The 18,970-nt window shown below is 38.5% G+C and overlaps 1 long non-coding RNA gene across 10 annotated transcripts in view; it reads right to left on the minus strand.

Moving 5' to 3' along the window:
• The window catches only part of LOC127497976 (uncharacterized), a 132,600-nt gene that overhangs the window by 110,680 nt on the left and 2,950 nt on the right, over positions 1 to 18,970 (minus strand). The window lies entirely within an intron of this gene.

The following is an 18,970-nucleotide window of genomic DNA, read 5'->3' on the forward strand; positions in this document are numbered from 1 at the left end:
CATTTCCACAAGGTTGGATTATTGTAATGCTTTATATTTAGGCCTAAGTGAAACTCTGGTAACTCTTCAGTATACTCAAAATGGTGCAGCGAGACTTTTAACCAACACCAGAAAATGGGATAATATAACACCTGTGTTGATACAGTGGGTACGGAAAGTTTTCAGACCCCCTTAAATTTTTCACTCTTTGTTATATTGCAGCCATTTGCTAAAATCATTTAAGTTCTTTTTTTTTTTCCTCATTAATGTACACACAGCACCCCATATTGACAAAAAAAAAAAACTGTTGTGACACTCATATATTTAACTCAGGTGCTGTCCATTTCTTCTGATCATTCTTGAGACGGTTCTACACCTTCATTTGAGTCCAGCTGTGTTTGATTATACTGATTGGACTTGATTAGGAAAGCCACACACCTGTCTATATAAGACCTTACAGCTCACAGTGCATGTCAGAGCAAATGAGAATCATGAGGTCAAAAGGAACTGCCTGAAGAGCTCAGAGACAGAATTGTGGCAAGGCACAGATCTGGCCAAGGTTACAAAAAAATTTCTGCTGCACTTAAGGTTCCTAAGAGCACAGTGGCCTCCATAATCCTTAAATGGAAGACGTTTGGGACGACCAGAACCCTTCCTAGAGCTGGCCGTCCGGCCAAACTGAGCTATCGGGGGAGAAGAGCCTTGGTGAGAGAGGTAAAGAAGAACCCAAAGATCACTGTGGCTGAGCTCCAGAGATGCAGTCGGGAGATGGGAGAAAGTTGTAGAAAGTCAACCATCACTGCAGCCCTCCACCAGTCTGGGCTTTATGGCAGAGTGGCCCAACGGAAGCCTCTCCTCAGTGCAAGACACATGAAAAAACACCTGAAGGACTCCAAGATGGTGAAAAATAAGATTCTCTGGTCTGATGAGACCAAGATAGAACTTTTTGGCCTTAATTCTAAGCGGTATGTGTGGAGAAAACCAGGCACTGCTCATCACCTGTCCAATACAGTCCCAACAGTGAAGCATGGTGGTGGCAGCATCATGCTGTGGGGGTGTTTTTCAGCTGCAGGGATAGGACGACTGGTTGCAATCGAGGGAAAGATGAATGCGGCCAAGTACAGGGATATCCTGGACGAAAACCTTCTCCAGAGTGCTCAGGACTTCAGACTGGGCCAAAGGTTTACCTTCCAACAAGACAATGACCCTAAGCACACAGCTAAAATAACGAAGGAGTGGCTTCACAACAACTCCGTGACTGTTCTTGAATGGCCCAGCCAGAGCCCTGACTTAAACCCAATTGAGCATCTCTGGAGAGACCTAAAAATGGCTGTCCACCAACGTTTACCATCCAACCTGACAGAACTGGAGAGGATCTGCAAGGAGGAATGGCAGAGGATCCCCAAATCCAGGTGTGAAAAACTTGTTGCATCTTTCCCAAAAAGACTCATGGCTGTATTAGATCAAAAGGGTGCTTCTACTAAATACTGAGCAAAGGGTCTGAATACTTAGGACCATGTGATATTTCAGTTTTTCTTTTTTACTAAATCTGCAAAAATGTCAACAATTCTGTGTTTTTCTGTCAATATGGGGTGCTGTGTGTACATTAATGAGGGAAAAAATGAACTTAAATGATTTTAGCAAATGGCTGCAATATAACAAAGAGTGAAAAAATTTAAGGGGGTCTGAATACTTTCCGTACCCACTGTATCTTTTCACTGGCTACCTGCAAAATATAGAATACAATACAAGGTGTTAATGTTTGTGTAAAAAGCATTGCATGATCAGGTATTTATTTTATCAGGCTTTTGGCATTTGATTGGGTTGGTTGTATGATTTATATTGGTGTCATGCTGTGTTGGTATTGTATGTTTGAAATGTTATTTTTTAGAGTTTTGTTTTATCTCTGTACAGCACTTTGGTTCATTCTTATGGTTTTAAAAGTGCTTTATAAATCAATGTTGAGTTGAGACAAGTTAAAGCTGTTATTGATGGTGTTATTGATGCTTGCAGTGAAATACTTGACTGGAATGGTCAAATTGATGATTATTTTTCATCAGTTATGGCTTGATAAATCTAGCATTCTGCACACTTTAAATCACAGAGATAAAGTAGTGCATTAAGATTGCATATATTTGAATTATAGCATTTAATTTACTTAATTCGAGAGAGACAGAGAGAAATGATGGATGTGTGCATATATACACACACACACACACACACACACACACACACACACACACACACACACACACACACTTGCGTTCTCATGCACTGAAGTCAGTACAGAGTACAGAGATGTTTTGAGGCTGAACTGTGTTACCGGTCGTCACATGCAGGAGGAGCTGGTTAAGCAAGAAAGCTGTTTAGATGGAAACACAACTTATGTCAGATGTGAGTCAGTTTAAACAGCATTGTCGTATACTGAGCACTGAAACCAATCTGATCTACTCAGGAGGCTATCAAGTCAAAATGACACACTCACTAACGACGCTTATGAAACCGTCATGTTGTTTAAATATAGACAACACTGATTGTACTGTGTAACTGAAAGCCTTTAATTGGCTGTGAACATGATCTGTTCCCGTTTAAATAGCAATGAAGGAGTGGAATTAACCTGTGAAAGGAATAACCTCAGGCTGAGCTCATCAACACTGATGAGAAAGAGAATCGGGAGGAAATATGAACTTTACAAGCTGTTTTTTCTAATATTGCATTACATTTGTGTTTTCACACAGTCCTCGAGTCCTCACACACTCCATCACTGTCTGTAAATGACTATTCTAGACAATAAACACCTCATAACTACAGTGTTTCCCAGACAGATGTGGGGGATCACATGTAGACTCATGTACAGAGACAGATGAAACTGAACACTGTGAGATAAATATACTGACGGACGTCATCTACGACACATAAACTAGTAATGTTTCTAAAACACTGCAGGCATAACAAGACAGTATTTTACCCTGTCTAACTTTACAAAAACATACTCTGAAGGCACCATGCTACAGTGACGCTATGGGGTGGTAATGATGCTGCTTTGAATTAGGGGAGATCGGGGCTAGTTGACACACTGTTTTCACATTTGCTCCTTCATGTATGTGAGCAGAATCAGAATGAGATTTATTGCCACGTATATATGCTTATGTACACACAATTTCTCTTGATGAAGCTTTCAATGCACTGAATGAATGAATGAATGAATGAATGAATGTGGGCTTAAACAGCCTATTATTGGCTTTTCAGCAAATACAGTAAAAACAGTAATATATTATGATACAGAACAATTCAGTACCAAAAAAAAAAAATTCTGCCCAGCAAATATTGTAATAATATTGTGTATATATTTATAACAATTGACACACTTTTGACAGCATACCCTAATAAAAATGTGACAATATGCTTCAACCTGAAAATCATTTGTATTCAGATCTCCCTTCATTGTTCAGCGACTCTTGTCTGCGTCAGTGTGTTTTATTGTGTTCACTTGTTAAACAATGGATGTTATAGATATATATATTGAATTTTGTTTTGGAGGACAGAGCTCACAAAATGATTAATTCAAGAGGGTTTTGAACTGTCTTTGGCATTTATTTCTTAAAGTTAAGGTTATGCTATACATGGCTGTTGAAATCAGAGGTGTAAAGAGTACCTGAAAACCATACTTGAGTAAAAGTACAGATACCTTGCGAATATTACTCCATTACAAGTAACCAATTCCAATACGACTTGAGTAAAAGTCTTTGAGTGTCTGATTTTAACAGTACTTAAAGGATAATTTCCTGATAATTTACTCACCCCCATGTCATCCAAGATGTTCATGTCTTTCTTTCTTCAGCTGAAGGTTTTTGAGGAAAACATTCCAGGATTCTTCTCCATATAGTGGACTTCAGTGGGGTTCACCGGATGGAAGGTCCAAATTGCAGTTTTAGTGCAGCTTCAAAAGGCTCTATGCGATCCCAGGCGAGGAATAAGGGTCTTGTCTAACGAAATGATCTGTCTTTTTTTTTTTTATTATTAAAATTTCTATACTTTTTAACCACAGATGCTTGTCTTGCACTGCTCTGCGATCCGCCACGCATTACGTTGAAAGGTCACGCGTGATATAGGCAGAAGTACCGCGGTAGGGCGAAAAACTATTCTACTTTTCTCCTGGAGGGCTGGACAAAATCGTCCAATATCGTTGTTTTGCCTTTTTTTTTTTTTTTTGTAAAGGGTGTTTGGCTTAATCTTTGCTGTATCGGTACTTCTGCCTACATCACGCATGACCTTTGTAACGTGCTTACGTCATGAGTGCAGATCGCAGAGCTAGTGCAAGATGAGCATTTACTTAAAAAAGTTTCTATTTTTTTTTTTTTTTTAGAAAATGACCCCTAGACAAGACCCTTATTCCTCATCTGGGATTGCATAGAGCCCTTTGAAGCTGCACTGAAACTGCAATTTGGACCTTCCACCCAGTGAACCCCACTGAAGTCCACCATATGGAGAAGAATCCTGGAATGTTTTCCTCAAAAACCTTAATTTCTTTTTGACTGAAGAAAGAAAGGCATGAACATCTTGGATGACATGGGGGTGAGTAAATTATCACGATTATCAGGAAATTTTCATTCAGAAGTGAACTAATCCTTTAAGTATTTTACTCATACTGAATATAGGCTCAAAGATGTACTAGTCCTCAACACTTAAGAGTGTGAAAAACAAGAAACAGCTGATTTGTGAGGAGAGCATACACGTTTATTTTCTAAAATCAAAAACTGAACACCTCAATATTGCAGTAAATCAAGGTCGACACAAAGGCCTCTTAAACGTCTACAAACTCTCAGCTCTCAGTTAAGTTCAAGTGCACAAAAAGGCCATAAGTAATCCAATATCCTTCAACAAGGTCTTGTCAAAATAGCAGATAAATAAAATCATGTTAAGTAAAATTAAATAGTCAGTCTACTTGCACTGGGTGCACTCGCACTCAAGTAGCCTTTTTTGACAAGTTTGGCTGAGTAAAGGCAAAAAGCACAAGATATAGTACCTTCAATGCCCTTAGATGGCAATATCGCTTCCTTATAGCAGAAACAAACTGCTGCAGAAAAAGTTAGGTGCCATGCAAAAATGTAATGTGTAATTGCATTACTCATCACAAATGTATTGGAGAAAAAAGTACATTTACTTATTCAAAAATGTAATCAAGACAAGTAGAGAGTAAAAGTTGCTAAAATCTTTGATACTCAGTAAAACTACAAAGTAGCCGAAAATATACTTAAGTACAGTAACTAATTACATTTACTCAAATACTTTACACCACTGCCTGGAATCGAGTAAACATTTGTGACAAATCGAGATTAAATTGAGAGTGGTGTCAGCTGATGGCATAAAGATGTTATGCAAATGCTGCCGTTTTAATGGTGAGCATTGGTGGCAAAGGACCTGGAGAGTTATTGAGATCACAGTCTAGCTTTATCATCATTGTGCCCTTGAGTGAAGCATACGCAATTAGTGCACTCTCAGTCATTTAGGATAAGACTTGTCTGCTTGATAACATGTACTCGTACGAGGGAACATGAAATGTAATGGATGACAAAAGCCTCCAACATTACCTAGAAGTTAAGACCGACGTCCGCAGAACACTGCATTGGTGCTCTGATCTTCCCCTTAGCTTCAAGAGACTGGTTTACACAAACACTTTATTAAGGAAAATCAACGTCTTGCTTTGTGTAAATTGCTTTACCTAATTTGATTGCTCACCTCGCACTGTTTATTTTGTGTTATGAGTCAAGACTGCACAAACAAATTAAGTGACACACCTAAAATAAGTGAGAGCAATCATTTCCATAAGCCAAGAGAGAGAGAAAACAAGACTAATCAGTTCTCTCTAATTTTACAATGTCATTTGATATAAGCAGCATTCTGGTTCCATCATTACATTATGGTACACTGCACTGCAAGAAAGGTATGTTTATTACACTTTAAGGTAATCTTAGAGCTAAATCACTCAAGTTTCTAACAGTTAACATGCTGTTGACAAACTGAAATCCATATTATCAAGCACTACAAGAGTTTCCTGTCACACCAGTTTTTCTGTTTCATGTCAATAGTCAGGAAGTTCAGATGTGCCCGTTAGGAAATTGCTGAGAGGTGACTGGGAGCATGATGTAATGTACTCTGTCAAAATACTGGGTGTACAGCATACCATTAATGTATGTCAACACAGATTGCCACTTTTTAATTTAGAGATAATATTTGGGGTCTCAGTAAAGAAAAAAAACATGAATTGAATAGTTCGTACAAAACATTTTATCATAGGGTGCTGCAGTGATGACGTACTTTTGTAGGCCAACCCAGAAGTTAGCATCACACTTGTTTCCCTTCGGAACAAAAAAAAAAAAAAAAAAAACTATTACTACTATTACTACTTTTTACATTGGCTTTTGAGTTATCGCAAAAAAATAAGCTTTTTAATCAACAAAGGTTTATGATACTTACACGTTTTGTCCATCAAGATGTGTTAATTTTTCGCAAATGAACACAACTTTTATGAATTTTGAAGCCTAAATACAATCACCAGAAATAAAAAGCTAATCTTAGGCTATAAATGAACTACACCGACCACGGTCGCTCAACTTCAGTGTCACCACCCAGCTTCCAACAACTCTTTCAGTCTTTATTGCAAAAAAAAAAAAAAAAAAGAGTGGACTAGTGTGCAGATGAGTTTACCTGATCGGTGTAATGATGTTTAATGTCCTGACCATATCTGTAGTCCCATTTAGCAACTTGTTAGCAGTCACCTTTTTCAAGACATGTAAACGAGTGGGGTATTGGTGTGGTTTTATATCTTGAGCTTGTGCTCAACACAGACCTTTTTTTTACTTTTAACCAAAATCCCATTACAAAAACCCATTGACTTCGGGATGGAACCAGTAGTGCTAAAATGCTAACTCATTTCTAGGTTTTGGCCTACAAAAATACGTCATCCCTGCAGCACTCTATTATTTATTCTGCCTTCTGTCATTCCACCAGCATAAGTTTTTGTCCGTGGGACACAAAAGGAAAAAGAATCTTTACGCATCTCTTTTCTATACAATAACAGGTCATAGTAACCATGACTGCCAAGCTCCCAAACAACAACAACAACAACAAAAAACACAAGAGCACCCTAAAAGGATCATAAAAGTAGCTGGTAATATATATAAAATAACATTATAACAATAATCTTATTGTTAAACTATTGACATTTGTTGCTCTACAGCATAACAAAAATATGTATGAAATAATACAAATAATAATAATATTAATAATAATACGTATAATAAAACTATAATAAAATATGTTTACAAACCTATACCTAATCTATGTCTTCTGCTTCAAAAGTTTCAAAATTTTACAAATGCATACTCCTATGCATAATTGCTTTGCCAATTCAGAGTTGATGCTGATGAATGCCAGGCCACTCAAGCACTTTTGTTCCTTAGATGAGTGCAAGCATCGGCAGCTGTCAGAGGGAGCGTCAGTTAAAGGTTATGCTACTTATTGCTTGGTTCTGTAACACCAAATAAATACTTGAAAGTGTATCCAGTATTTTTATTATTATTATTATTATTATTTTATTCATTCATTCATCTGCATATAGTCTGCATCCAGCTGTCCTGCTTATTGGCATTTCAAAATTTCATCAAAATTTCTCTTATTCTGTTCCACGGGGAAAAAAAAATACCAGCATACGGGTTTGCAACAACATAATGAATAAATGATGACATAATCACTATCCCTTTAAATTGCTCCTTCATATGATTTTCCACTTATACATACATTCCCATGATAGATACAAAAAGTGACAGTTTGAACTGGCTATGCATGTGGCCTTTTTTTTTTTAAAGAATGTATGGATGTTGTTTAAATCAAGTTTTTAAAAAAAAAAAAAAAAAAAAAAAACATTCATGTCATTGTTTATGTTAGTCTGATTACATTTCCTGGCCTGCCCTACACCTGCAATGCCAGGGATGTGGAACACAAGTGCACCTGAGGCGAGCTGCATAGTCTCGCTGTCACTTTGCATGTAAGAACAAATCAGAAGTATTTACATTTAAGCAGGGCTTGTTAACTTCACAACCAAACATCGTTCTGAATCACTGTCTGTTCTCTTCAAGCGGATGCTACAAGCACATGGCACTACGGGGAGAGTCCGCACAAGCACCCGTAACGAGCACTCGACTCCGATCCCCACATTGTGCAAGTAAATTGCTGGGAGCTGGTGTTCTGGTGCTGCAAGGCATGCTGGGATGTGTTGACCTTTTCCTCAGATCATTATTAATACATGCAGGGTATTAGGAAAGGTTAATGAGTGAGAGGAAGGCCATTCTCTTCGAATGCAAACAAGGGCCTCTGAGCATTGACTGTTAGCAGTAACTGCTGACTCTGCTTTGTGTGGAAACTTAAACACGTATATGCAGAAATGACACCGTCAAATCACATCGGAGGGATGGAACGGTTTGGTATTAATTTGTAAAACTCAGCAATAATATTTTATCTTTCTATGTTTTTGATGATCACTCCCATTAATCAATAAAAACTGGGCATGAAATTCATCATTAGGATGAAAAAATAAATTCGGAGTTTAAAAGGCTTATTCTTTGTAGAAAACTGTTCAAAGAATAGTTCACTAAAAAACTGACAATTCTCTCATTATTTACTCACCCTCATGTCTTTATAAAAGTATGCTGTTTTGTGTGACTAGAATTTAAGTGGTTATTGAAAAACATCAGTAGGTAAGAGTGCTCTACGATGATGGAAACAGTTATAATAAGGTGCTCTATGGAGAGCTTATACTTAATATCCAAAAAAAACAGCATTTAATAAGTTTTTTAAAAACCTTTATTTCTAAGGTGTGTGCCATGGAAATGCCATGTTCCTCAAACAGAAATAGCATATGGCTTCAGAGACTTATAGTGCATGAGCTGTCTGAAATTATTTTGTTGTACTTATGAAGGTGTTTTTATGTTGTCTTTTCGAAGCTTCACATAAATATTTGAAACATTGGTGTAAGTTTTCTTCAAAATTGCTAAGAAATACAATAATACTGGTTTGTGATGGCCTGGGGTTGAGTACATGATAAGCCAAATTTCCATTTTTGGCCAAACTATCCCTTTAATGTGGCATTCAAGCTTCAGAGTTAATCCTCCTTTATTTACTTCCCATTAGACTACTATGATTTTACCTCAGTGACTTGAGTTCAGCGTGTCTGAAAAGGAGCGATACCTCTCTCACCCTACAGCGAGTAGACACATACACACCTTCCTTGATAGGAAATCTAAGCTGAGATAAACTTTAAAGACCCCTGGTGCTTCTTTTAACTCTTTTTCCCAGGCCAGCAAGAGTCTTTGTTGATAAGCCACAGAAGTCCACAAAGGTAGCCAGGGATTGTGAAGGTTCTGGTGCCATTTTCATTTGAGCAGATTGATGGGTTATTTTGGGCTGAAACTCAAGAGCGTTTACCTGTCCCCTACAGATTAAGATGGATGGCACGCCATCCGATCTGCATGCAAATGTGACCACTTTTAACACACAAGGACCGCACTGATCTGACAGACCACCGACTGTGCCCAAGCATGTCTCTGCAGGCCAAGAAAGTGCACATTTGGCAAGCAAGAGCCTCCCGCTATGCACTCCGCGTTTGCAGATGCGATGGTACGCTCGAAAAGCAGACGTCCTGTCATCAGACACATAAAGTCTGGTTGAAGCAGAGCAGCTCCCGCCGTGTGGCGCTCTGGACGGGAAGGAAAGGAGTCGTTCTCTCATTCGCATGCCAGGCAGGGTGCAAAGCGCATCAGCATTCCTGAACCCGACACATATTCTGCCAGCCAGCATAGCAGGAGAAACAGCGAGGGTGAGACAGGACGCGTGTGCATGTGTGAGAGGCACGTGTGTGCGTGTGTGCCTCTATCCGAAACCAGTCAGACGCGCTGCGACTCGACAGGAAGTTGTAACACAGCGAGCTGACATGTTGTGGTTGTTTGTGAAGCATGAGAGATTTAGGTGTGAAACAGATGTCAAAGTTGTTGAAATACAAAAAGCGCTAACCTGTGAATGCTGAAAGCCCTGCCTTGCTGAGTTTTTCAACAGTGTTTACTTCACTGGGAGAAAAGACAAAAAAAAGAGTTGACCACTTGTCCAGCCCTTTAAATGATCAGGTGACTTCATCAGTCTTAGCCTCAATGGTATAATACTGAGATGTTTTCATGATCACAGGCATTATAGCGCTTTTATTATATTTGGAATGGGGAGCTTGCTTTGATTGCATTCACTCTCCACTGCTTTCAATGAAAAGACCGAAGCATTATAAAGCCATGAGTCTCTTATATCTGGATATGTCAAATGGTTTTAGATCATATAAAGTCAATAATATAAATGTCATATTTTTATTCTTTATGCATCATTTTTCTTTCTCCTTATCATGGCTATGTAAAGCCCTCTGAATTTGTCATGCCTTGTCTTTAAATTGGATCAGTCTCAGTCAATTGAGGTCTCACGGTCTTTTATTCTTTTACTGAGGCAGATGCTTCATACGTCTATTTGAGAAACACCACGCTGCTCTCCTGCTGTATTTCAGTGACCTTTCCATGAATGAGGTAACCACGCAGGGATTCATGCAACACTGCTCGTGTATGACCGCTGTTGGCCACTGGGGGCAGAGTCGTCTCGCTCATCTGCCGGCATAGCCAGGTCAGTAATGTGGCTCTCAGTGGAAAGTGAAAACCCGTCAGGGGCCAGAGGGTGCCATCTTCCCCTCTGAGGAGTGGACCATAACCACCAGCCTCCTGTGGTACGCCTGCCCTTACCAGGCCTGTAAAAATGTCAGGAGGTAATCACTGCCCTCCCAAAGTGCTTCTTCCTTGTAACGAGGCCCCCTCCCTTAACCTTCTAATGCCAATATCCTCTGTGCGCAGCATTCTGCCTCTCCACGTTCTATACGCCCAGTATTCGCAGGGTCGACTGAAATGGTTAAAATGGCATAAATAGGTGCAGGTTCTTGGCTCGTCACCCTCTCGACACAATGGCTCTCACTGTATCTGTCACTCAGTGCCACTCCTTCTTCATGTATAATTTATCACATTTAATTATTGCACCATTGCTGACAGCGGCTGTTCTGCCTTCCAGTGCTGGAGAACAGCTCATTGGTTTTGTTGTCTGACGCATCATTGACTGTTTTTACAGACAGGCAGACAAGGCGGTGAATTAGCCCTCCAGGCATGATGCACATACATTAGCCACGCACTTGCGCCAGGGGAAGCGGGTCCCACTGAGATGGGGAATGGGGATTTGGGAACAACATGGGGCTCAGATTATTCTTGAAAGTAATGGGATCTTTTCTTACAGGCACAGATCCATAACACTTTACGACTTTTCGGTGGGGCGTAAGAGACAGACATTTGAATTCTGATGCTTGGTTCATTTTTGTTTCAATTTAAATCTCCCAAATGATTAAAAAATATATTTTAATTGATCGTACTATATACAAAAGCACAAAGTAACCTTTTCATCTGAGGTTCACAGAGGGGCATTTCACCTGATGAACGCTCAGAAGTTGCATATGAATAAATCATCAAGGTTTAAAGCTTTATCCGGTTATCAAAACTTGTCATTAAACAATGAAATTTAAAGGGGTCATGACATGAGAAATCAAATTTTCCTTGGTCTTGGCATATAAGAGGTCTTTGTATCATTATTATATCCTGCAAGTTCCATAATCCTTTAATAGACCAAGCAGTAATAAAGATATTTCATAGATTGTTCAAATTTTACAAGCCACAAAAAACAAAGTGCAACACGCGATATTGCGGAATAAGTCCCGCCTTCTGAATAAGAGCCAATCGCCGATTGGTAAAGTCATCGCGTCACTGCAGCGGAGGTTAGAAACTCCGGTTCCTATAGAAACAGTCAGTCGCGCGCCTCAGAAATGAGACAGAAGAGACGCGCATTTAGGATTGCGCCTGCGCATTAGCTTGATCCATCCTGAAAAATACCGTTTTTTGTCATGATTCGAGCGTTTAGAAACAAAATTTATGAGACAGTTGTTAGATTTCATTGGTGATTTCAAATATGAAATTTAATCGAAAGCTTGGCAAACAGCTTTGGAGAATTTGATGTTTCCCCATTCAAAGAGATAAGAGCTGCACTTGAATCCCAGAGAGGCGTTTCAGAGATGGCCGCCGAGTGAAATGAGTCCACATTCTTCACAACTTCCCATTCTTTTCTCCTCTTATCACTAGTAAAGCAGTAAAGACTTACATCACTTCTCTTGTGGCTCATCGACTGAAAATTACAAACAAAAGCTGCACAATGTGGCATCATATATTATATTCCGAGTTGTGTTGCGTTAAAAATAGCAATATGACAGTGTCAGTAGAGCAGTGAGTGCAACCATTTGACGTCACCGACATAGAACGCAAACAAAAAAACAGACAGTATTTGAGACGCTACTGTTTCGTACACAGTCCACAAACATCTGAATCCTCTTTGCAATCATGAAGGATCCTCAAAGCAGGCCATTCAAGCTGTTTCGAGATTTTGTGCATTGTTTTTAAAAACACCTAATTCAGTCAGAACTCGCCAGATCATCCCTGGCACTCCATCAAGTGTGTTAACACATTGTTTTGGCATGGGTTGGGCTGTGAAGTCCATGGCTTATTTGGCCTAATGACAAAACTTCAGTCCTTATGCAGCTAAGCCCCAGCTGGAGATCTTGATTTAATGTGTCAAGCATGTCCGAAAAGCCTTCCAAAAATGCCTATTCAACTGGCGTTTTTACAATAAAGACTTGCTAACTTATGTAGCCGACTTTAAATCCCGACAAGCTCTTGAAACGCTAAGCATTCCTAAACTACACACAGTTTTGGAGCACATAACAAAAGTAGACAGAATGAACATTACTATAAGCATGTTGCGGAGCCATATGAGGTTGCTTGGAGATGCCTGCTTGAGTAAGGCAAATCTGGGCTAATTTTGTGATGATCAGAATGACAAGTGACCTGCAAAACCAAAATGGAAATCTACTTCAGGTTCAACCAGTTTTGCAGCCTCAAATAACAAAAGGCCAAAAGCTGAAATAAGCACTATAATTTAATCTCTTGCGTTCTGGACACACCTGAACGGACTAACTGAAGTGGTGTGACAGTACTGAATAACATCATTACTATCACGCTGCTTGAAGGCGAAAGTGACAGAAATGACCTTAATTTGTCAAACGTGAGACTGGATAGACAGACTGGAAAGCAGTAACACATGTGTTTAATGCTCTGGTGGGATAGACTGTCCCAGTAACCTCTGAACCCGCGATGGCTGCAGGCTGAAGTGCAGGTCATGACGGTGGCTGTCCAGAGCCCAAGCGCTGACTGAGTTAATTGTGCATGTGATGACAGCATTTGGACTTCAAAAACCCTATGCATGGGGAATTGAGTTTTACTGGCCATGCAGTCCATCCAGTGAGGACCAGAGAAGAGCTTAAACACACATTATACTGCATAAACTGTCAGTCATTTGAACACGCTTGACTGAGCTTTAAAACCTTTTGATCTAAAGGTTTCTGCTTAAATGCTTGAACTTTAGGTGTGTAAACAATCTAAGTTATGTCTGCATAAAACGTTCAGTTATTTTACATTAATATTACTAATTATTATATTTATAATGTATAAGTAAAGTGCTCCTCACACGTTTCTTCACAAGTGTTTAAAAGAATACCAGGATGCAACTCATAACATCATGTTGATGAATTTTCAGAGTGAGCAGAGCTGGAATCACATGTTTTGGTCATTTGTATTATTTCAGAGTGTTTATCACATTACTGTTATTCTAAAATGTGGAAAATAGACTAAAATAGAATGAATTTACTGGCTGTATCGATTGCCAGTTCCAATTAAGTTATGACAACCGTATTTCTGAATGTACATTCAAAACATATTTTATTTTATTTTATTTTATTTATTTTTTGTTTTGTTTTGTTTTTTAAAACATTTTATCATTTTGCAAGTATTCTGGGAACGTTACTTTTGAATGTTCTCTGAACCATTTGTAGTAAAGTTTAAAAAACTTTAGAATAACGTAACGTCTAACTAAAATGTTTCAGAAAAATTATATATTTTTTATATATTTTATAAAAATTTTTGTGCTGTTTTGATAATGTTAATGTTACTGTAAGAACATTAGTTTATAACTTTAAAAGAACCATGCCTGAACTTTAGTCAAAGTTCTGTGAACATTCCCTGTTAGCTGGGATGAGTTTGCATGCTGTAGAATTGAGTCATTTAAAATCCCCTAGGCTTGATAACACATGCTGACATACAGGAAATACCCACATTTTTATGTGTGTTTGTGTCTGAACATCACTGAAGCCACAGGTCTTCATTTTAAATTTAGGACAAATTTAATGCACAAACTAATGCCTTACATTTATGATAAACACAATTTTTTGTAGTTCATTAGACTCCCACTCAATTCAGCTTTTATTTATTCATATATTTATGTATTCATGTAATAAAAATGCTTGTACATTGTAATTAAAGCACACGTGTGACTGTTAGATTTACAGGGGTTTTTTTTTTTTTTAATATACACCACAGTCTAATAGCTCTAGGTGAAGTTTAAATTACAGCTCTTCTGTCGGATCAGTATGATTTCTAAGGGACTGTTGCGACTGATGGATGCACTATGATGCCTAATATTATGTTTTGAGTTCACGAAGAGCTGAGAGAGGAGCACAGTTCACTGTCTGTTTGCCATCTCATGTCTTCTCAGATCAGCAGCCTGAGCAGATTCCTGATGCAGCTGTTACAACATGGAAAGTCTCCACAGCAAACAACCATGACCAGCACAGTTAAGCAGAGAACCTGAACTTCCCAGAGCAGTGCTGTTAGTGTAACAGCTTACTGAGAGACGCTTCCTGACTCACATACCACAGCCACAGAGTCATTCCTGGGGATTTGCCGACCCAAGGCAATCGTATAGTAACATGGATGGATGGATTTTCCTTTGTGAATACATGCAAGCAAGAAATGCAAATACCACAGGTTTGTGATGTTGACCCTTTGTTAAGCTTCCCAGAACATTACAGGCCAGTCCTTCCTTAGCATTTTCTAAGTTTATGGAGGATCTGTGTGTTCGGACTTATAGTTATAAAGCAACAGCTGTGACTTGTCTTTGAAATGAGGAAATGACTGTAGGAAGCATTTGAATTCACTTCTGATTCACAGTCTTTCTAGATTTTAATCATGTTACTTTGTAACTTCTTTAAAGAATAATGGCAGGGGGGGAAAAAAATACTTTGCAGTGTCACAATTCATTTCAGCCCAGGTAGGAATAATGTCTGTTCCACTTTTACTATTTTATCAGCACATTTTACTGAAAAATACAATTCTTTTATATGTTCTGTACAATCTGTATGGAAAAAAAAAAAAATCTCAAAATATCTTATGTTCCACAGAAAGTTTGAAATTGCATGAGAGGGAGTAAATGATGACAGAATGATAATTTTTGGATGAACTACGATTATCAACACCTGCTTTTTCCTTATGAATGACACATTAAACTCACTACTTTAGACTTGCACCCTCCAGAAGCTTGCGTTCTGCAAGTGAACGGCATCTTGTGGTGCCATCCCAAAGGGGCACAAAATCACTCTCACGGACCTTCTCCTGGTCTGTTCCTGGTTGGTGGAATGACCTACCACGCTCTATCCGAGCAGCTGAGTCTTTAGCCATTTTCAAAAAACTGCTTAAGACATATCTTTTTCGTCAACATTTGACCCAGTAATATTAGCACTTTTTATTTATATTTTACTTTTCTTTTTTCGATTTTCTATTCTTTTTCTCCATCTATTTGCGTATATATTTAACAAAAAAAAAAAAAAAACCTTGCTACGAGCACTATACTGATGAAACTGTGACTTGACATGGCACTTACATACTGTTGTACTCATGTTGATTACTTGGGTTGGTCACTTTGAGGTCAGTAGGAGATCCTACATTGTTCAATGTTTTATTCTGATAGAAAGTCAGAATGACTCATTTGAGGTGTGTCAGACTGCATCCTGCAGATTCCCGATTCATTACACGTGCAAACAAGGAAGAGTGACCGGCCGATGAACTGCTGACAGAACAGACAACCTCTTCCCCAGCATGCTGCTTCTCAGCCTGTCTCGTCCTCTGTCTCTCTGTCCTTATGTGGCTCCTGAAATCTCAGCACAGTTAAACCGTTGTGAAAGACTGACAGAATAAGGCTTTGCATGCCCTCTTTGCCAAAGACGGATGAAGGATTGTGAATGCAGCTACATGCTGAAGCCAACCGCACAGAGGCATGCCGATGGAGGACAAATCACAATTTGTGGACTGACTAATTGCCTATTTTAGACTTTTTTGTGTCTAAGTGCAAAAATAGCAGTGTAATTCCATCTGTGCTTTCATCATGAGAGCAGTGCGGCTTAAGGCTTTGTGCTTTGTGCATTACACTGCTGAAATAGAAGCAATGCAACATTGCTTATAGCTCCAGGTTCATCATATTAATGATCAGCATGATCCACTAACCACAAACAAACACAACACTGACTGTCTTCAAACATATTTAAGCACAGCATAGGTGTCCAGACACTTGTGACCACTGTATAGCACACATCTGACCTAGCATTTACAGATGGTGAAAATAATTTCTTGGACAGCACATTTTTTACATGCAGTTTCCTCCAACTAACAGGCATTTATGTGCTTTCTTACTCAGCAGTAACAGCCCTGTTTAACTCTAGACTACCAGATGTCAGCAAAGCCGAAAGAATCACACTGTTAGACCGAGTCTAATCTCAAAGACAGACAGATGAGTAGAAATTTAACTCCATTAACTACAGTCTGCCAAATTCCAAAGCTATTAGCATAAGGTATTTCCACGATGCAGTGTTTCTTTCTTTTTAAGTTCCTTTTTAACTTTCATAATAACAAAAAATGCAAGAACAAAAATTGAACATAAGTGAATTAATGAAAACTTTTCCACACAATTAAGTTAGGTTCATACAACAAAACGACAATAAGTGAATTTAAACAAATAATAGTTTGTTGAATAAACTAAATTTAGGTTCTTGTGTCAGAAAAATAATTTGTTGAGTGAACTTAATTAAATTATGCAAAAGGTTTCCATGAAATTGAATTACATTTTTCCAACAAAAAAACAATTAGTTTGGACTGATTTATTGTAGTCTTGTTGTATGAACTTAAATTCATCAAGTTGTTGTGGTTACCATTGTAGTGAAGAGTGAAGCTTGTTATTAGATTGTACACAGATGGCTTAATCTGTGAATGAAGAAGAGCAGCACTGTAATCAACTATTCTTATTTTTAAGTTACAATAAATAGCTAGGAACATGTTCATACATAACTTTTTATAGATATAGCATGTAAATATAATGAACAAGAAGTTACCTATCACTACATCGATGCCAGCACATGCATGATAATATTGCCACCCACAACCTAACAACAAGCTCTCCTCAGCACAGTGGTAACCACAAAAATTTCAATATAAACTATTTTAAGTGCCCAGTATAACTGAACATTAAACACTAACAAGCCTTTCCCTTTACTAAAAAACACATTAACAGCACTTAATTGTACTTAATTTTAAAAACATTTACTCTGCTGATCTATCCCCGTGCAAAGCATGCTGGGAACTAGAAATCCACTGCCCAGTTTCAGTCAGTGCAACAGAAATGATTCATGTAGCCCCAACACAAATGGTTTAAGTTAACTTAACATTTTACAAATTTAATTTCATTTAACATAATTAAATTGAGAGCAAATGACAATTAAGTAAAAAACTAAAGATTTGTGTTGTTTCAGCTTATTTTATTTAAATAAACTGAGCAAACAGCTAGAATCATTTTTTAGTGAAGCATGACTGATAAAATAATCAGAAAACCACAATTTAATATGAGTATTTAACTAGTGTGAAGGCAAAGACAAATAATGCACTCTGGATACATCTCTGTGCTCAGACAGAAGATGTTCACTTATCTCTGGAAGACAGGCACTGAGAACTAAAACTAAGCCTGCTACTCCACTTCATTTCACAGGCTGTGAGAACCTAGAAGGTACACTGTCAGGACAATTGGTAATGCTAGTCTAAATGTGGAGCTTTTCCAGAGCACATTGATATGCAGAAGAGACTGTGAACTGAGAATGACAGGGAAAAAATAGTGATTTTTTTTCTTTCTTTTTTTTTAACGCCTAGACCGCAGACTGTACAAGCCGCAGAAGTGACATCAGGCTCTCTCTGTTCATTGTTGCTTATTGAATAATGTGGATGAAAAGGACCAGGTTAGAGAACAGTCACTATCACACCAGCACCATCTGCTATTTTCTACAGAAGAAAAGAGTGAAAATGTTGCTGGCGGCCGCCTTTACAATGCAACATCTCCTTTAAATAGCCATTTACATATAACATTAATGTTATATGTGAAGAGTGAATGAAACTGAGTAGTTGATCTTGTTTTCTTATGATGATCATACAATTCATAAAACAACCACACAAGCCCATGCCCTTTTTCTAAATCTAATTTTATCTCCAAAGCAACTATTAATTTTCTCATCTTAACCTGCACATTTATGCAGTATACATAATACTCTCTGTTTTAATGCGAAGCTCATGTCACACCAGTGTACTTTTGTCTGCTTTTCTCTGCATTACTTCATTTCAGAGCAGCGACCTCCAACATGGACAAAACGTGCGGTGGGCGGGGCCGCTTCTCTCGCCTCGCGTTTAATTGGCTCGTATGATTCCCCCTCGCGTTTGATTGGCTGTTAATGACATCATACTGGAGACTAATGACATCATAGTGGAGAGAAGCCGTAGGGCGAGATGCTTGGCTGGTCTCGACGCAGTCTGAGCTCACTCAATCCTCGACTCATGGTAAAGAGTCAGGGGAAGATGATGGGATTACTCGTTTGATGAAAGAAATGGCTGCAATGCGG

This window comes from Ctenopharyngodon idella, chromosome 16, assembly GCF_019924925.1.
Source record: "Ctenopharyngodon idella isolate HZGC_01 chromosome 16, HZGC01, whole genome shotgun sequence".
Taxonomy (NCBI): domain Eukaryota; kingdom Metazoa; phylum Chordata; class Actinopteri; order Cypriniformes; family Xenocyprididae; genus Ctenopharyngodon; species Ctenopharyngodon idella.